The sequence below is a fragment of the Sciurus vulgaris genome (genome assembly GCF_902686455.1).
Source record: "Sciurus vulgaris genome assembly, chromosome: 3".
Lineage (NCBI taxonomy): Eukaryota > Metazoa > Chordata > Mammalia > Rodentia > Sciuridae > Sciurus > Sciurus vulgaris.
This window is the reverse complement of record NC_136463.1, coordinates 105,611,703-105,633,549: the sequence shown is the minus strand read 5'-3', so window position 1 is coordinate 105,633,549 and position 21,847 is coordinate 105,611,703. Positions and strand designations below refer to the sequence as shown.

Here is a 21,847-nt window from a genome sequence, read left to right as displayed (position 1 = left end):
CAAGGCGTAGTATAATACCTCCTTAACACTGAAATGGCTACTCAGGGAGTTGGTGTATTTAAAGACAAAAGACAAGTAAGGACAATGAAAAGACATCATAAATGTCAATTACTTTGTGTTTTGATTTGTTGAGCCTGAATTTTAGAAATAAGAGTGTGTAAAATTATGACACATAGAAAGTTGAAATTTCCGTGTTCACAAAAATGACCCAACACGTTTACTAAACTACTTATGAAAGTAGTATAAACTACTACCTGGGTCTCTTTCTTCCACATAAAATGCTCTAGACAATCCTAGACTTGTACTGAAAATTTGTCACATCTTATTTTAAAATATGACTTCAAAGATAACTGTATTTCTCCGTGACTGCATATAGCTTTAGATTAGGTAAGCAATGAATATCCTTAAAAAAATTCTTTCTTCTTAGAAATTAGAATGCTGAAAATTTTATTCCTTTTTTATATTTTAAATCTTTCTTTATCAAAGACATGTTGACTCACCCAAAGATTATATCTCTCTTCATTACATTTTTTAAAATCATCCATCACATCCTGTCAGGGATGTTAGTGGTTCTTGGCTGGTTCCCAGGACCTCTGACAGGCTTTCATCTTCAGAAACACAATTACTTCCTGTATGGGTAACCTCCGGAACAAAAAAAACCCCCTCTCTTCCACCCATTCGGAGGGGAAACTAGCTGTATAGTTTATGCTGGCCTTCTTGCTAAAGGCAAGTTCATCCCTGAAGCTCCTCACACATGAAAGTTCTTGGCTTTGCCATCATCTTCTTCAAAGCACACATTGCCAGAAAGAAATCTATACACAATTAGTTTTATTTTAGTTTCTGAAATTGCTTTCATTCATATGTGCGGTCCTCTCCATCCTTCATTTTTAATACAATATTTGTGCTTTTCACTTGAGAAAAAACACACACAGGGACACCCACATTCTGTGTATAGTACTGATATTGGCTCTTTGCAGACACTTAAGAAGCAGACCATTAAAAGCAAAATGCTTCTCTGAGTTGTTGCTAAGCTTTTGTCCACATGGCCACAATCAAGCAGAGATTGGTTCATTTCCTGGTTCATTAGACTATTTCTCAAGTTGGCTCTTAATATTGTTACAAAAATTAGATGATAGTCAAAACTTTATTACGGGCCAGATTTAACACATACACATGGTTGCATTTTAAATTTCTTTAGCATTATTATTATTATTATTATTATTATTATTATTGGTACCAGGGATTGAACAGAGGGATGATTTACCACTGAGACACATCCCTGCCCTTTTTTATATTTTATTTAGAATCAGGACCTTACTGAGTTTCCCAGGGCCTCCCTCAGTTGCTGAGGCTGGCTTTGAACTCTCTACTCTCCTGCCTCAGCCTCGTAAGCACATTACTTTGTTTTGGTAGCATACCAACTCTTGTCTGTTTAGAGTTGAGATCATTATCACATAGCTTAAATAAAATACTACTACTGTAGAAACAATTTCCACTTTACTGTTTGAATCTATATAATTCATGCTCAATTATCAGTTTCACTTAAGTTGCTGATAATGTTTAAAATACAACCATAGCCATAGTGCAATGCATTACCTTAGTACATTGAAGATTAGTGGAACAGTTCGACAGTTTATTCAATAGTAACTTTTTTATAATTTTAGGTAGTTTAAATCACAGCTGACATTGCAAATCTGTACCAATAGAAAGTACATGGAATTTAAAAGTTGAAGTCAAAAAGTCAAATATAAACTCTGATAGGGATAACTTGGTGGAGAAATTATTTATCAAACAGGCTCATATTTTTTTCTTTTTTATTACATAATTAATATCTTCTTACTGGAACTTCAAATGAGAAAAAAAAAAAAGTGTTAGAAACTCCAAACAAAAACATGGATTAAAAAATATGTATAATATCAATAGTTCGAGGCCATTTTTTCCTCCATGTACTTTTTTTTTTTACCATTTTACATAATTTTGAGCAAACTAAAAGGAATAAAAGGGGAAAAATTCACTTGTTCAAATGTTTTCAAAGTATGTATAAGCTTTGCCTTTATAATTTCCTATGAAAAGTCTGGAGCTTATTTGAGTAGTATTAAATAGGAGGCAGCCTGATGGGATCTGAAACTTGGTACCAGGTCATCTGGAGATAAGTTATCAAAGCAGATATTGATATTGTTCCTTTCTCCAATAATATAGTACCATATATTTCTGTGACCTGCTAGGAAATATATATTTAGTCTCTGCTTCCAGTTTTTGGCACAGAGCTTCTAAGATTCTTGGAATATATTGAGTAATGGGATGAAAAGAGAATCTTTTGTTACTCATAATATGTCCTTTCCAATCATAGCTGAGTTTATGCTAATGTGGTAACTCTTAGGAGGATTGGGAGTGCTGCTGGTTGCCAAAGGAGCCAAACATGTCGTCAGAACTTTCAACCCCACTGCCAGACCTTCAGGGAAGAGGGAAGGAGCTGAAGAAGATTGACTTGATCACCATGGGCTGGTGATATGCACTATACTGTGGGTGCACTGAAGTCCCTTGAAAACACTAAGCAACACATTTTGCAAAGTGTGATGGCGAGTGGAACATCCAGAGAGGATATGTAATCACCAACTTCACACCTGAATAATGAATCCCTTCCATTTGCCTGTGCTAGTTGTGCCTTTGGAAATAAACAATTAATGTAAGTAAAGTGCTTTCCTGAGTACGGAGTCATTCCAGCAAATCATCCAACCTCAGTGGGTACGTGGGTACCTCCACCACACAGCCCATTGGTCAGTTTATACCACAACCTGGGATTTCGTGACTTGTGTCTGATATTGTCCTTAAGTTATGGTATCTATTCTACCTCTGGGTAGTAACTGTCCAGATTGGGTTATATTATAACACTAATGTTGGAGTCCAGAGAGAATCTGAGAATTTGTTGATGTAGAAAATTTACACAATTTGTGTGAAAAAAGAGAGTAGGAAAAGTTTATTTGAGCCTCACGGTTTCAAAAGCCTCAGTTCATAGACAGCAGATTCCATTGCTTTGGACCCAAGGTGAGGCATGGGGAAAGGGCCCAGCAGAGGAAAGCTGCTCAGCTCATGAGGGATTAGAAAGCAAAGAGAAAGAAGGGAGAAAGGGACCCCAGGCAAGATGCACTTTTCCAAGGCTCACCCCCAGAGACCCACCTCTTCCAGTCGTGCTCCAACTGGCTACAGTCACCACCCAGTCCATTCAAACTTGGATGGACAGATTAGGTTATAATTCTCACATTCATTTTATCTCCAACTGCTCCTTTATTAATACAGGAGCTTTGGGGAAATATTCATATCCAAACCTAACAAAGAGATTTGGTTTGGTTTTTTACAAATACCCTTCTTCTTTTCCTTTCTTTTTTCTTCTCCTTCCCCACCCCCACCTTCTTCTTCTCTCTCTTTTCCCTTTTTTCATGATAAAATATCTCCAAAGTTATAAATTGTTATATTAGGTTTCATATACTAAGCTTTTTCAGCTTTAGTCTACAAATACCAATAAATTTCTACAAACCTACTTTAGAGGAAACAATTCAACAGAGTGTCCTAAAACTATAGCTCAGGTTCATGGCTAATGGGTGAGTTTGGCTAATTCGAAGAAGGTCCAAAAATCATTTCCAAATTTCTCAATACCTTCCCCTAAAGTATGTGGGAAGACAAAGAAGAAACTGAACACTCAGAATATCAAAAAACAATACTGAAAAAAGACATACTATTAAGGTTTTAGATACTTGAATTTAATTACAGAGGAGTAAGACTGAGGGAAAATGCCCCCTGTCTGCAACTCATAGCAATGATAAACAGTTAAGTGGTATTTACTGTGTGCTTGGCGCAGTTCTAATCATTTAATGTGCACAACAGAGGAAACAGATGACTATTATTTTTCCCGTTTTTCAGTTGAGGACAGCAGAGGCCCAGAGAGGTTCGATTAAGCTAGCCCATGATGGTGTTGGTATTTAACCAAGAAAAACTCTACAAATGATCCCTTGGTTATACATACTCAACCTAATGATTTTTCGACTTTACAATGTGCCCAGGCTTCCTTACAACCATCCTGCTTCTCACTTCCACTTCAACATTAAGTGAATGACATAGGAATAAATTATTTAACATTTTATTATAATATAGGCTTGGTGTTAGATGATTATGCTTATCTGTAGACGAGTATAAGTGCTCTGAGCACATTCGATGTGTATATTTGGTATTAGATGTGTGAAATGCATTTTCAACCTATGATATTTTCAACTTATATTGAATTTATTGGGACATAATGTCATCATCAGAGGAGTATCTGTGCTCCTGATCATCATAACATACCACTTCTTGGTGTATCACAGGATTTTATTTTTCATTTTTCTTGAAAAAGAAGATCACCTGAAAAGAGTAATGAATAAAGTCACAATTTTCCTAATATATCACCATTACTAAAAGACTTGGAACCTGTAATAGCGAAGAACTGGGTGCCATTAGTAGCAATCCCTTGGTGCTTTTCCATGGCGGATGATGCTTATTGTCAGCACTTTTCCTCACACAGGCAAAGGAAATGGAACCCAGGGAATAACTGAGAAGAAAGAGGGGAAATGACATAGTTTTCATCTGCATCCCAGAAAGTGAGTCTGGATATGGAGAAAAATAATTTGTCAAGAAAAAGTAGGGGAATAGCAGCAATAAATTTTAGAATCGAACTTGCCTTTGAAAATAATCTCTTGTAGCCTAAGAGAAGTAATTTCAATAAATATCTGACAACCTGACAAAACAACAAAAATCTATGTTTTCTACAAAGCATGAATAGATGTTTATTAAAAGACAATAGGTTTCATAGTTTGGCTATTGTGAAGAAAAGTAGGGGAGAGCTCATGAAAGTCAAGAAAGATCAGTAGAGGAAAGGGACCAGGGAGAGGGGGAGGGAGGGGGGGAGAGAGGGAAAGGAGAAATACTGGGGAATGATATTGACAAAATGATATTGTGGTATTGTGTGCACGTATGACTATGCATCAACAAATCCCAGCGTTATGCACCGCTATAATGCTCCAATAAAATATGGAAACAAAAATAAAAAATAAAAAATGGATTTGGAATTTGGCTTTAATAAAAGACAATAGGTTGAGATAAAATGGTGTTTAAGTTGGAAAAACTGCATGAGCAAGCAAGGCAGGAATATTGAAAAATCTAGTAGTAAAATTAATCTCTAAACTGAAGGTATGAAAGAGTCATTATTCATGGACAAAACTGAGATGCTTTTTTACAAGGAAGAGAAAGATAAAAATACGAAGAAAATGAGAGAAAAACGATGATGTCAGTAAACGAGTAAAGGTTCTGGCAGGAAATAAATAGATGATCAAAAAGAGTCACCGAGGGTTTAATGAAAGGGCTATGTGCAGTATATGGATATGGGGAAGGGAAATCAACAGGGTTTGAAGTACCTGGAACTAGTGATAGAGGAAATGAGTTGCCACTCTCAGGCCAGAAGGAGAGAGCAGATAATTCTGAAATCTGGAGAAAGCTGAAGAAACTCTGGTTAAAAGCAGAACAATCAGACACTGCCAAGTCATTTCCCAATAGGGAGGAAACTAAGGAAATAAACATCTAACTTTTTCTATCCTCCAGTCTCCTGAAGATGCCCCTCTTTGGCCTGACAGAGGGCCAAGAAGACCAAGTTAAACAGTGACAGAGGTCAGACTTTCAAGGCATAGAACATAGTGGAGAAGAATGGACAAATGGAGACTGTTTGTTTTGGTTAATTTTTACCCTTCTGTGACCAAAAGACTTGACCAGAACAATAGTAGAGGAGGAAAGGCTTTTTGAGGGCTCACGGTTTTAGAGGTCTTAATCCATAGACATCTTAATTCATAGACAACTGTCTGCATTCCTCAGAACTTGAGGTAAGGCTGAACATCATGGTGGAAAGAGTGTGGTGGAGGGAAGCAGCTCACATGATGACCAGAAACAGAGAGAGACTCCACTCACCAGATACAAAATGTGTACCCCAAAATCAAGCCCCCAGTGCCCACCTCCTATAGTCATTCCCTACTGTCAGGGGATTAATTCACTGATGGTGTTAAGCTCTCATAGTCCAATCATGTCACCTCTAAACCGTCTTGCTTTGTCTCACACATGAGCTTTTGGGGGATGCCTCACATCCAAACCATAACACTATTCAATCCAATGAATAATATAGAACAGGAAGGACAGAAAACCAGTGCATGAGACATTGTGTGCCAAAAGATCAAATGAAATAAGATTAACAACTAGAGCTATCATAGAAGAAAACTTTCCTTAGCAAGGTGCATGCAGAATGGGATCACCATATTCTTGGTGATGTCAATGAAGAAGACTTAACTGAACGATTTTGGCCAAAGAATAAATTAAAACCATATGGGGTTCAAGGAAGACAGTTTATTTACAAATGTAACAAAATTTAAATAGTTTCAATCGGTGAAACAGAATAGTAAAACAACAACAATAGTAATAAAGTAATAGTAATAAAGTAATATCTACAGGATTTGGAAGGCAGGCTATTGCAAGTCAAGAATTTCATACTTGGTCCACTGTCCTTTATGTGTAAAGGAATAAAAAACGAGTATTCAGATATGAGTAGGCAGAAACAACATAACAATATATTTTCTTGAAAAATATTTCTTAAAGGTAATTTTTATTGGTATATAGTAAATATACAGAATGGTGGGTTTCATTGTGGCATATTTACACATTCATAGAAACATAATTTGATTGATTTCACTCCCCGATTTTGGTCCCCATCCTTTACCATAATGGTCTTCTTCTACTTTCCTGGCATCCCCTTTATTCCTGCTTCTCTCTAGCTTCCCAATATGACAGAAAACATCTGAACGTTTTCTGAGCCTAACTTATTTCACTCATAATTATGGTTTCCAGTTTCATCCACACCCCTGCAATTGGCAAAATTTCTTTCTTCTTCATGACTGAATAAAATTTCATTGTGTATATATTTATTACATTTTCTTTATCCATTCATCTATTGACAGGGACCTAGGCTGGCTCCATAGCTTGGCTTTTGTAAACAGTGCTTCAATTAACATGAATATGCATGTATCTCTAAAGTACGTTGACATTAATTCTTTTGGATAAACACCAAGGAGTGGTATAGATGGATCATATGGTGTTCTATGTTTAGCTTTTTGAGGAACCACCATACTGATAGACATAGTGGTTGTACTCATTTACATTCTGACTGACAGTGTATAAGGGGCCCTCCCCGACCCCTCCTCCATATCCTCTAAACTTTTGTTGTTATTTGAATTCTTGATGATTGCCATTCTAGCAGGAGTGAGATGGTTATCTCTGTGTAATTTTGATTTGCATTAAGTATATATTGTGGGGTAAAAAATAATATGAGAAGCTGGATAGATATACCATGTTATAAAGTTTCTTATTGTTAACATTAAAAGAGTTTAACTATAACAATACAGAATACAAATGTCAAATATTCTTATAAAAAGTAGTTAAATAAAAAATAATACCATAATAACGGAAATAGAGATGCTAAATCTAACCTTATAGAAATGAAAGAATAGAAAACCAATTTTCTCACATCATATGATAGTATATTTTTCACTTTGTCATCCAGTAATTAGTAATATGATAATAACAGCAATTACATACTTACTATATGTTAGGAACTCTTGTGAATAATTTACACAATTAATTTCAAACTTTGATTCTATTAGGCAGGCTCTATTATTATTAGTTTATTTTTATTGATTGATTGATTGATTGATTGATACTGAGGATGGAAACCAGGGTCACTTTACCACTAAGCTACATCTTCAGTCCTTTTTTTAAAATTTTGAGACAGGGTCTTACTAAGTTGCCAGGCTGGCCTAGAACTTGTGATTCCCTGCTTCAGCCTTCCATGTCTCTGGGAATCTGGCCTATGCCACTGAACCCTATCATTATCTTCATTTATAGATTAAAAAAAAAAAAAAAACAACTTTGATCAAAAACTTGCCCAAAGTTAATCAGCTGGTTATTGAACCTGTTTTTTTAACCACTACTGTATGTGAGCTACAAATGTTCAACAACAGAATATTGGTTAAGTAAATTATGATATGTCTAAAAATAGATGGTACATGTTTTTTGGAAGTGATGATAGTCATTTTCAGTCAGATGTAAAATATTTACCTTTTATTATGTGGTGGGCATTTACTTTTCATGATAGACCCACAGTATTGTCTAAAGTGTTAAATTACTCTGAATGAAACTGTGCTTCTATTAATCTTTTCAATTATAAGAGCTAATAAGTTCCCTCTTTTAACCCATAATGTGTTGAGTGTCCTGTTAATTGTGACTGAAGTACTACTAGGGGTATATTCTTAAAGGAAAATGACAATTGTTAAACTATACAGTATCATTTTAAAAATTAATATATTTATAAATATATGATGACTAAAGTCTAAGGATACTATTAATCATTATTGGTAGCTATATTTGACAGTGGGATTGAATATTTTTAAAAAACTGTATTTCTAATGTTTCCTTCAATGACTAAGTTCTTATTGTATGATAATGAATAAAAATCCTAGAAAAAATAATAAAACAATTACCCTTAGAAATTATTTTTCTCTAAAAAAGTTTTCCTGTAGTACTCATAGATCAGGCAATTTCAAGTTCTTTTCTCATTAAATTATAACTACTTTCTGAATGGATGCATGTATGTATAAATAAATGAATGAAATTTTGAAAGTGCTGTAGGGAAGGCCACTTAGCCTTTTTTAAAATTTGTTCTTTCTAGATATACATGACAGTAGAATGTATTTCACATATTATACATACATAGAATAAGTATGACTTGTTCCAACCAGGATCCCATTATTGTGGCTGTATATGATGTGAAGTTACATTGGTTGTATATTCACATATAAGGATAGGAAAGATATGTCTGATTCATTCTACTGTTTTTTTCTATTCCCATCCTCCTCCCTTCCCTTCATTCCCCTTTGTCTAGTTCAGTGAACTTCTAATCTTCCCCTCCCTTGTTGTGTGTTAGCATTCACATATCAGAGAGAACTTCTGCCTTTGTTTTTTTGGGATTGGCTTATTTCACTTAGCATGATAGTCTCCAGTCCATCCATTTACCAGTGAATGCCATAATTTTATTCTTCTTTATGGATGAGTAATATTCCATTGTGTATATATACCACATTTTCTTTACCCCTTCATCTGTTAAAGGGCATCTAGGTTGGTTCCATTAGTTTAGCTATTATGAATTGAGCTGCTATAAACATTGAAGTGACTGTGTCACTGTAGTATGATGACATACTGTAGTATGCTGACCGAAGTCCTTTGGGTGTAAACCAAGAAGTTGTAAAACTGGGTCAAATGGTGGTTCCATTCCAAGTTTTCTTAGGAATCTCTATACCGCTTTCCATAGGGGTTGTACTAATTTGCAGTCCCACCAGTAATGTACATAGTAAACCTTTTCCCCCCACATCCTTGCCAACATTTATTGTTGCTTATATTCTTGATAATTGCCATTCTGATGGAGTGAGATGAAATCTCAGTGTAATTTTGATTTGCATTTCTCTCATTGTAAGAAATGTTGAACACTTTTTTATGTATTTTTTTACCATCTGTATTTCTTCTTCTGTGAAGTGCCTGTTCAGTTCCTTTCCCCATTTATTGATTGGATTATTTGGGGGTGTTTTGGTGATTTTTGAGTTTTTGTATGTCCTGGAGATTAATGCTCTCTCAGGTGCTGGTGGTAAATATTTTCTCCCATTCTGTAGGCTCTCTGTTCATGTTCTTGATGATTTCCTTTGTAGTGAAGAAGCTTTTTAGTTTCTGTCTCATTTATTGATTCTAGATTTTACTTCTTGTGCTTTATGAGTCTTACTGAGGAAATTGGTTCCTAATCCAACATCCACCTATCTTTTTATAGAGATAAGTAGGAGACCCTACAAGCAAAGGTAGATCTTTTCTTAAGATGCAAATCTTGCCAGTTTTAGCACATGAATAAGTAATAATTTCTCCAAATTCTGTAACATAGAGCATCACAAGTTCGGTGCATTTGGAAAAACATATTTAAACCAGTCATTGCTAGTATTGCCAGACAACCACAGTTCCATTAAAAAAAAAATGTACTGAGGCTTCCATTTAATGCTTTACATTAACCATAACTTTCTGCTCAATCTTATTCACAAGAAAAGGAAATGGGCATATTGACTTTATGTTACTAAAAACTATTAAGTTTCTATTTTTCATGGTACTTGTCAATGTAATAAAAATCAAATATATTTAAAGTAACAATCATGGAATATTTGTTGGGTTCCAAGTACTTTACATACATTAATTCAATCCTTTATGTTAGGTTTTAAATGAGGGAACTAAACTCAGAGAAATACCTGTGCGAAGTTCAGTAAGGAGTTGTGCAGCTGGTGTTTGAACCCAGACCTGCCCAGTTATGAAGCAGCTTCAGTACTCTCCCACCCTGACCTCTCAAGACCAGGAGAGTTGCTTCTCTGAATTTAAACAATGCTGTCCTGGGGAGTCATGAGAGAATGAGCAATGACTGAAGTTAGTTTTTTTTTTTTTTCAATTCTGTACTTAAGGCAAGTAGAGCTTTAATTTCCTTATTGCCAGCAAGGATCACAGGCAGAACTTCAGTTCAATAAATCTCAGCTTTGGTGAGGCAGATGTCCGAGTCTTTGGGACTGAGACCAGGTGGACTTTCTCTGAGTTTTAGTCTCCAAGTCACTGCAATACATCAGAAGAACTCAACAGAAATATTGACACAGAACTACACTGACATTGCATGATTAATAATTTTTTTCTACAAATAGCAAAGTGAGGAAATGTTGATTTATAATGAGGCCTTATTTTTTTCTATTGCATTCTAGAAAATGGAAAAATAGGGCAGTTTTCCCTCCCCCATGAAGTTAATTTTTCCTTCCATCCTAAGTTATCTTTGAAGACTACAGACCTAGAGCAAACTTATTCTAAATTAATTTTCTGCAGTTTTAATTGCCTCCAGTGTACAATAAAATCTATAAACCAACCTACAAATGAAAGATCTATAAACCCATAAACATTATATGTATTATACATACACTGCACTTCAAATCGGGGCCGGTAGAGAAGTGAGGAGACTGGCCTGGACATGGGGAATTCTTTTTACCTAAGGTGGACCAAGACGAGATGATCCACTGTTTTGAAGTGTGTGATTTTTAGAATAAAGGCATAATTAAAGTTAAGATGGAAAGCCCCAAATCCAAAGTAATTGAGTACATTTTAAACAAAAATAAACAAAACTCCAAACAGTGAGACTGTACCAGTGGCTAACGGGTTAGATGACATCATTGTTTAAAAACAAAACAAAAACAAAAACAAAAAAGCTCAGCTCTTCTGCTCAGGGGATAATTTAGTTTGGGTCAGGACTGAGGCTGTTTCCTTGCTGAAGAGTTCAATTTCTCTTTCCAGATGGTTTCTCCTCCCTTAACCCAAAAACAAAAAAAAAAAAAAAAAAAAAAATAGCTTTTACAGCTATTGATTTTGATTAATGATCCTGTCATAGGACAGCATTTTCTTTATCTTGGAAGGAACATGGACCATTGTGAGTAGGAAAAAGTTTGGGTTTAAACCCCTATATTTAGCCAATGGATTGAGCAGAACTATGCCTAAGTTCCTTTCATGGCTGGAGAGGCATCTGGCTCATTGGTGGGATCTTAATTTTGAAAATCTTTTAATTTCTGTTCCCTTATGTAGCAGAATACAAAGGCTGATGAAGAGAAAGCTCATGTCTTAAGCTCTAATTTCAATTCAGGAGTATAATTAATGTTCCCAGGGTCAGGCTCTTGCCTGGTAGATGCCCCATGGGCTTCCCATGGCCGAGAGGAGGGAATTAAGCAAAGAATCATCTCTGCGAGCCAGCTGGGCTTCCCTGGTCCCTCTCCCTGGCTCAGCCAAATCCTCTGCGTCCCCAAGCCCTGCTGTTATCTGCTATCAAGCAGAGCCAGAGGAAATTGATGGAGACAGTGCCAACATCAGTGCCCCTGAGGGTTCCCCTCTGCCAACATTAGCTCTAAAGAGGCAGGTCTCATTCACAGTTAAAGCTATTGATTCTTTGTCCCTCCCTCAGGCCAACCCTGCATTATGCTCCTTCCAGGGTCTGAGGGCTGTGTCTTTCACCAGTATGTTTCTTTTAGAACATTCATTTACGGAATCAAAGAAGAAGTCTCCTGGGTATCCAGCTATCTTGCCAGTCCTGACCTGAAATACAGCTGGAAAATGCAGGCGGCTTGGTAAATAACAAATCTGACCTTGATCACTCGGCACTTCCTGGCACGCTTCTTGCTAGAAAAGCCTATAAGAAAATCACAAGCTAGTTTTCATTCAATTGCCCACTCCATCCCTAGGTATCGTTGTTTAAATCCTCAGCTAGTTATGTGTAAATGATATTTGTGTTTCTCCTAAATATATTCCCTTAGTGAATATACTTTGAATTAGTGGTTTGTGTCTTGAATAATTTATTTATGATTTATGCTTGCAATTCAGTCATTCATGCAATTCACTCATTCATTTATTTAATATTTACTTATTATCTACTTATCAACTGCTTGCAAGATGCTGTGTCAAATGATGATGTTTCAGTAAGTAGCAAAACATACCTGGTCCCTGTCCTCATGACGTCTACAGAATTAATAAAGCAGACATTAAATAAAGAAGTTCATCTGGAGGCTGAGGCAGGAGGAGCGCAAGTTAAAGCCAGCCTCAGCAACTTAGCAAGGCCCTAAGCAACATAGTGAGACCCTGTCTCTAAGTAAAATGTTTTTTAAAAAAGGGCTGGGGAGGTAGCTTAGTGGTTAAGCACCCTGGATTCAATCCCCAGTATTAAAAAAAAAAAATCCAAAAACTGAAATCTTAAATTTTCCTATGTGATACCAGGAAAATACACAGGGTGCCTTAAGACAACACAACAATTTAGATAGGGGAATTTGCAAGAAAAGAGATATTCAAGCTGGCATAGATGTGGGACGAGAACTTGATCTCTACCTGTCCGTGTGGAGAAATTGGAGAGAGGTGGCTGACTGAGACTGTCTTAGGAGTACAAGAGAACTTGGAAGTAGCTTGTCTTATTTCATCAACATAAGACAATATCAACTATATTTTTATTTGGCATAAATATTCTTTTTCAAATGTAATAATGCCTGCTTAATTTTTAAAGATCAGTGTAGGCAATAGAGAAAAATACACAAGAAAAAGAAATAGTATCTCAATCACATATGAACACTTTTCTTACCAGTCTTATGTTAAAAATGAGAATTATCTGTCTTCACCCTTTCCATGTATGTATGTATGTATATAAACATACACACATACATATCCATATATGTCTGTATATGAATGTATATTTGTGTTCACATATATACATGAAATGTGTGTATGTATGTGTATACATATATGTATTATATTATATAAAGGCTTTATACTATTCATGTTATCAGAAACCTTATTTATTTAATATAGATGATTTTCCATGTTAGCACACATGGAAACTTATACTTAATATTTGAACAATATATAAATACAGATGAAAGTATAATCATATTTTAGTAATTCTACATTACTTCTTATGCTTTTTATATTTTGGTTACTTACATTTAGTGTTTTAATTCATTCAAAATTATCTTTGTATATTGTTTGCAGTGCAAACACAAATTCTTTTTTTCCCTCTTGAGTGAATGTCAGTGTTCTCACATTCTATTTTCCAGGTCCTACTTATGGAATCATTCATCTTTTCCTTGCCATCATTATATATAGCAAGTGCTCTCATAGACATGGATGCTTCTTACAATCTACATTCTATTCCAGTGGTCTATTTATCTACAATTATGGCTGCCCAACCCTGTCTTATTAAGGTTGTCTAGTGCTCTGATATCTTATAGACAAGTGACCCCAGAGTAGTCTAGGAGTGCAGTCACTGGAGCTAGGCCAAACTCCACCCCAAACACCAGATAGTAATCATTTACTTACCCGGCATGACATTGATGATCAGCATATTCTTACATCAGCATGAGACCATCATCAGTGTATTTTAGTTCAGCATATGGTTAAGATTGACTGGATGTTGACTATTGGTGATACATGTGCATAAAATCATGTACTCCTAAAGCAAAAAAAGAAATTGGAATTTGAAATGATCTTTAAAATGATCTACTTTCTCACACATAATTGATTAGGATGCAATGGTGGCTTTAATAAAGTTACAATAAAGATGTTTTGTATAGTCTGATGACTGTCTACTTCTGCTGTGGAAAGGCTCATGTATTTGGTATAAAATGCAAATGTCTTGAGTTATGTCTTAATGGTAGCAGCTCAGACTGTGGGGCTCTTGGAGAAAGAGAGGAGGAACAGGAGGAAAACACATATTTGTGAATACTGTGGGAACAATGGTTTTACATTATCTCCCAAAGTTGCCAGCCACAGAGGATGAAGGACAGAAAGGACAGCCCATTCTCCCTTGATCACTTGGAGAAATTACAGTTGGCTTTGGGGACATTCCAAATCTGTCAGTTGGAAAAATGCCATGAGCAAAAACCTCTTGAATAAGTTTAAAGGAAACATTGGCAAATATTAATATTGTATTTCTGGAAAAACATTAGCAGGCAAAACATGAGACTGGAGGCCTAGATTCTGATAAATCCAGTCCAGGGCTTTGTAGAAAAACAATCCTGAGGGATGGTTTGAACTGGTAAGGGTGATACCGATGACACCAAATGAATGAAACGCCAAATCAGTTACATTTTAAGGTAATTAAAATTAAAATATTCCGAGAAGAATTTTTAAGAGTCAAATATTGAAATCTCAGAGTGAGGCCACTGGTTCAGCCGTAAACCACTTAACAAGCAAACTTATGATTGAACCTTGAAATAGTAGGTACCCATTATAACACTATTCAATTTATTGAACACCAAATCATCTTTATAGTAATGACAGCCTTGTTAATTTGTACAACGAGATGAAAAAGAAAGTTTTATTGGAGCCTTTATAGACAATTAAAGGAAGAAGCTGGGCATGGTGATGCACACCTATAATTCCAGCTGTTGGGGAGGCTGAGGCAGAAGGATCGCAAGTTCAAGGCCAGCCTCAGCAATTTAGTGAGATTCTGTCTCAAAATAAAACCTAAAACAACGTTGGGCGTGTAGCTCAGTGACAAAACATCTCTGGGTTCAATCTTTTCCTTCATTCACACACCCACTCCTCTAAACTCTTCCCTGGTCACGTTTTCACCAGCATTCCCCCCAGCATTCCTGCTGTCACCCTCCTTGTGTAGACCGCGGTGACCTTAACAGTGCACTAGTTTCCCTCTGCCTGTCTTTCTACTTCCAATCCATCAACTTCTCTATAAAGAGATTTCTCCTCTTAAATTGAAATCAGCACCCAAGTTTCAAACATCCTTTCTGCAACATAAAGACCAAATTCCTCATCCTGGCCTCTGTGATCTGTTTGCAAAGTGCCACTCAGCTCACGTCAACAATTACTGTGCTGCAGACCTGCGAGTGAAGCAGCCGCTCCGCCCACCATTCCCCACACTTTGAGATGTCCGCTCTTGCCTTCGTGTTTTCATGGAAATGATTTCCCCGGATTTTCCTTAATTGCTTTTTAAAAATCTGAGCCCTTTCCTTTGAGGTCCAGTTCATATTCCACCTCTATTTTTGTTGTTTCTTAATTTTCCCAACATCAGTGGGTTCCCATTTAAATAACCACATGTTAAATTAAGTTGCTAGACACTTCTAAGTTTTGAGAATTGAAATGTTAATATTAATTGAAATATTAAGAAGGAATGGAATATTAAGCTGTCCTGAAAAGTTGCAAGTGGTTTTCTATCTCTGGAGGTAGACACTCCAATTCAATTCTGCAGAAGATTGTTTTGAGATGTGGCCATCATTGGTTTTAATCAAATATTTCTAGCTCTTTGCCTTTCAATCATATGGTGGAAATGTACTTCCCTTTTCTCTTGGAGTTAGGTATGGCCACATGACTTGCTTTGGCCAAGGAGTTGTGAATTTAAGAGATGTGCCTCTTCTGGTTGTAAGATATCTTTGATTTTTTTAAGACACGAAAATTTAGGGATTATTTATTTGCATAACCAAACCTACCCCAAATGATCTGTTTTATTTAAGAAAATTTCCAAAATTCACAAATTTCCCAAATATAGTAGGTGTCCATTCATTATTTAGGGGAAATGAAAACTTTATTTACTTAAATGATAAGGGGATGAGCTAATGAACAAGTTTACTGAACATTTATAGTAGAAGAGCAAGACTGGGGAACCTCAGTGCCAGTTTTTAAGAGTCATTCCAGGACTCTGCAAACATACAGTGATGCTTTGAAGATCAACTAAAACAGATATGGCAAGTTCTTGGGAATAGGAGGATTTTTTTCCTTATCTCCTCAGCAACTGAAACTGCTGTGATACATGGAAGGAGGAATTTTTGCAGCATCAAAAATACTGTCTCCTGAAGAGTAACAGCAGTTGGCTAACAAGTTCACCCTAGCAGGCAAGTTGGAAAGCAGTGATATTAGCAGAGGGAGCTGCAGCCACAGAGAAAAATCATGGCGATGAGAACAGAGTCTAGCAAATACTCTCCTGGGAGTAAAATTGAAGTAATCCTAAGGATGCCCAGAAATAATTTAAGGATACTGTGGCATTGGGAGTTTGAGCCAAATGTCATTTGGACCAAAAATTGTCCTAATTTATTATTAGATAAACCATGTTCATTATATCAGCACAATTATGATTAAGTTTATTTATCATTCTTATTAGTTTATAATTATTGTTTTTCACTTCATACAAAAATCTTGTCTTCACAAAAACATTATTAGTTCTTTGGAGGAAAGGATAACTTTTTTAGCATGCAATGGACATTTAGAAGATGATTTAATATTGATGAAAAAGTTATAGAAGAAGGTTATTTTGAGGCAAAAAATTATTCTAATTTTATTTTAAGTAGAAATGTTTTATTTTAGGATTAAAATGTGTCTCTAGTAAATTAAAATTTCAAATTCAATAATAGAAACTTAAAGATAATTTTGCCCAGGGGTTTCAAAACATGCTTGGAAGAACAACTTCAGAGGCCCTATATTTGTCTGTGGAAGCAACTCTGCTTCTATCTGTTCCATGTAATGGTGTTGGTAGTACACAAATTAACCGTAAGAATGAATCCACTGTCAATATAAAACTAACCTTGTGTGAACAGATTGATACAGTTTAACTACCTTATCTTATTAAGGCTTAAATTGGTCAAGAAATGTTAAAAGGATTACCTAAGAACACATATCTGGTGAGTACAAGTGCCATTCTCATGTTACCAAACACGGTTGTTCTGTTGATATTTATTCTAAATTTTTGAAACATGTTACTTATCTATTCTGCAGTTCCATGAGTATCCCAATTTATTTCTACTTTCATTAGACACTTAATTTTTTTTTGTAGTTGTAGATGGACAGCATGCCTTTATTTTATATGTTTATTTTTATTCTGTGCTAAGGATTGGACCCAGTGCTTCACACACACTAGGCAAGCGATCTGCCACTGAGCTATAGTCCCAGCCCCTTCACTGGACACTTTTTCAAAAGCCTTTCAGAGAGGGTAAAGTACAATATTGAGGAAGGAAGAACCATGGTGTTGTTGGAAAAGCTCCTGCCTTCTCTTAGAATCCTGTATTAGATTTAGAAATAACCCACTTGATATATTAAACTCCTTCATAGAACTTCTACTGAAGGAACATCCTTCCTGTGTTAGAAATAATTTAAGGATACTGTGACATTGGAAGTTGGGACTAGTGGGAGAACCAGCCTCCCATCTTTGAACAATTCACACTGTTCTCTGGCTCTGGGTCTTATTGAGCTTAATTAATGTCAGTGTGACTAACATACTGGTCATTCTTTTGAGGACACAAACATGGAACACCTAGGGGTATACTCATGGTTAGCTTGACCTTGATAAAATTTCTTAAAATTTTTATATTAGTTACTATAATTTGCAAATCAAATAGGTGCCCAATAGAAGCTTTCCATTTTTTGTGACAAATGAGGGCTACAGTTTTCCATAATCCCTACCACCCCATATTGTCCCACCCTAGGCCCATCTCTTTCATTTAATGACGACCGTTCTTAATATAAAGCATTCAAGACAGGCTTCATGTGCTAAGCTATAAACATCACATTTTTATGTTTGGCATTTAAGCTCTATTGATTTAGGCAAATGTGCAGACATGTATTCTCCAATGAGTGCAAAGTACCTAAAGAGAAGTAATGGTTACCTTCAAATTCCAGCCTTGTGGTTCACTAGAAACGAAAGGAAGAAAATGGATCTAAGTGAACAGAAGAAGAGGGAAGAGTGTGTGAATTGTGAGGTTCTGTATGGTTAAAGGAGTAGACAGGTACTTAAATATGGAGGAAGCAACCCCAAATGAGATTTCTTTTTATAGTCGGGAGGCAAGTAGTTTGCCTTTACTGAGAGGAGGGGTTGCACACAGCAACTTCGATGGTAAAGCAAAGGACAGGTGTTGTGTGGGCTCAGGAAGGACTGTCCAGCTTTTGAGCCATGCCCAGACAGGGAGATGTGTCCTGTCAGAGGCAGCAGCACCTCCAAATGCAGATGGGCACTGCCTCTGTCAAGCCAGCTCTCACCTTATGGCAGCTCTCTGGGATGGCAGTCTGGAAACACCATATGGGATATAGCCTTTTGCACATAATCCCATGAAAACTGTTTTACAGTAACACATTATGAATATTTCATTTTTCTTCACAAATCCATTTGCAAAGTGTGGAATGTTCCTTTTCTTTTCCTTTTTTTTCTTCATCTGTTCTTTGGTCCTTGGTTTAAATGATTTTCATTGAGCTCAGTAAATACTTACTAATGAAATTATGATGTTACAAGAGAATTTAAAATTATTTACTATCATGGTAATGTTCAGGACTGTGCTGACCTTTATTATTGTGTATATCAAACAGCAAATTAAATAAACAGATCTTTATCCAAAAGTCAATTGGCTTAGTTGTTTTTTTCTTTTTCTTTTTTCTTTTTTTTGCCAGAATTGGGTGGATTTTTAAAAGCAGAGTTGGCTAAATTAATTTGGTGTTCTGGTTTCCTGTGAATGTGGCCACTCTATGATCCAGCTTAAAGGGATAATCTTAAAAGCTCCTTTCCTACTCTATGATTTAATTTTTAAAATATTAACCATCAGTCATTTAAGTTTGCATATTGTTTGGAAATGCAGCTTTGTGGCTTTTGCTTTGTCTCTTGGTATTAGAAGAATCGTTTATCCTCCTAGAGTGAGTGATAGCAGCTGGTTGACAGGACTGAGCAGCTCTACAGACTGTGCCGAAAGGGAGGGAAATACCATATCTAATTAAAGCAGCAGGGAACGTTTTTTAGCAAGGCAAATTGTAATCCTTTATCTGGAAACTGGCCAGGGCATTAGGGTTAACAACATGGTTTGTATAAAATAATAATAAAAAATATCTACCCACCATGTCTTTATGGATCACCAGCGACTGGAATGTCCAGGTTCACATCTCAGTTAAAAGCTTTCTCACATACTGAATCCCCTAACACCTGCTGGAAACATGGCAAAAACTTAGCAGTCATGGGAATACAGTGTTAGCTTGAAATATACTCATTTAGCTTGAATATTTTATTAAGAATTCTAACTATAATCACAGAAATTTAAAACAAAATCAATTGTGCAAGATAGCATGGCATAAGACAACTTAAAAAACTTAATGGACTCTTTCTCACTGGGTCAGAGGCCCCAGATTTCAGGTGCAACTTCACCATTTTCTAGCTGTGTATGAGCCAGTGAAACACTTGGTCCTTTTTAGGTTCAGTTTCTCTATCTGGAAAGTGAAGGCAATAATGTTAATCTGTTACTTTCTTCAAATAACAATGAGGATACAATCAAATGTTATGGAGAATCTGAAAGCACATGAAAAACTGAAAAAAAAAAAACTCACTAATGTAATGCAAACCACTGTTACTTTATGCATTATCATTTCTATGATAACATGGGGAAAACATGGGACTGTCTCCCCCGTGAAGGGATAGGCAAATTTCTCAAGAGTAGACTTGATCAATCAACCACACATTTTGATCGCACTTGATCGAAATATGCTCTGGACAAGGCCCTGGTGTGATTTATTAGTTACATATTGGATTGAATCAGATTCAAGGAGAGAACCCTATCAGGCAGTTGAGAACTCAAGGGACAGGTCACATAGAATCACAGGGGACAATTTAGGGTGGGGAAGTCAAAACTCACATGCCTCGGAAAAGTGTTTCAAGCTGTAACCAGAGGTGACTGAGCAAGTTCAAGATCCAGCCTCTGAAAATCAGGCAAAATTCCAGTTACAGAACACCTACTCTTATTTTTATGTTTAGAAATGTCTAATATGTTATGTTTTCAAGCAACATCACAGTTGGCATAGGATGTATTCCTAAATTACTATCCAGTTTCTAAGAACATAAAAACTAACTACAGGGCAGTTCTTGAAATTAAAAAAAAATAAAAATAAAAAAGAATCTGAAGCAAAATATAAAATGAACATGATCTGTATCTCTATACTTTTTCCTATGACTGTCTGTATTGGAACATCAAATGAAGAATACATATTACATGTAAAAATTCTTATTTGCTGTTTCTAACTTCTGTATTTTTTAAATTTTTTGGATATCGATTGAAAGTTTTCTACACAACACTTCTTTACTTTAATTTGAATTTCATTTATAACTGCAAAGATTATGAACTGAATACCTACTCATCATCTCTATAATAATTGGAATAACATAAATGCTTTATCTCTTTTTGTTGTTATTATTGTTGTTATTTGTAGTTTTGTAAAATTAGTGTAATGTCTTTGGACATAATAAAATCACTCAAGCATAAGATATTGAGCAGTTTGATTCAGGTGTTTTATGAAGAAGACCTGCTTTTCTTTAGTGATTTGCAGACTCATGGATTGTTGAAAAAAGTCATAGCCCAGAGGTCAGCCTGGGGAGGACAAGGGCTGGGATACCTGTCAGGCTCAGGATGAGTTTGTTTCCCTCTACTCGCATGCCTTGCTCTAACTAAAGTCCACCATATGGCTGACTCCCACTCTGAATTTTCCCTTACATGAACACCTGGACAACTTCAACCTTTACTCTGAGACAAAAATAGGAAACTTCACAACGTGATCTTTTTTAGGATCCTTGTCATTGTTTTACAGTCTCCAACAAACCCCAGGCCAGAAGGCTCATCTGGTATCGGTGTCATTCATGTGCAAAGTAGAAACTGAACTGAACACATTATCTTCAAGCTGAAATTGGTCTCTCCGATAGTACCAGCCTCTTTAAGGAGGGGTGGCATACACTTGAAGGTTGGTTATTAGTTCCAAATGCTGCAGAAGCATCTGCTCTCGAGTAGCTAGAAATCATGTTTAATAACAAGAAAATCTACTCCAGCCAAATCCCTGTTGGGAGGGCTCTCGCATGAACAAAAGGCCCCCACTTCCCCTGATTTCCATAACAGATGTAGTATCTGATGCATGACAGCTCAGCGCAGCCCCGCGCCATTATTCTCCTACATATCCATCTGCAAGAAACGGCGCTTTCATTTTATTAATTGCTCTGGTGGGCTACATGTTATGTTTTGTTGCCCAGAGAATACTCTGTTTGTGCTTCATGCTACACTGGTCACAATAATAGTTATTTTTCTTAATGTTAAAGGTTACTAGCCTTCTTCCTTTACTTGGCTATGCATCTTCCATACACGATAAACTATTAATGCCTCCCTGGGGGGTTGACAAT

At 36.2% G+C, this 21,847-nt stretch overlaps 1 long non-coding RNA gene across 1 annotated transcript; it reads right to left on the bottom strand.

Annotated features, from left to right (window-relative positions):
* Positions 1–9,476: 9,476 nt before the first annotated feature.
* On the bottom strand, positions 9,477–19,994 carry LOC306656914. Its single transcript, XR_013762665.1, has 3 exons — positions 19,534–19,994; positions 14,029–14,161; positions 9,477–10,034 (listed from the first exon to the last, which is right to left on the bottom strand). It is a non-coding gene; the product is annotated as an uncharacterized lncRNA (long non-coding RNA).
* Positions 19,995–21,847: the final 1,853 nt, after the last annotated feature.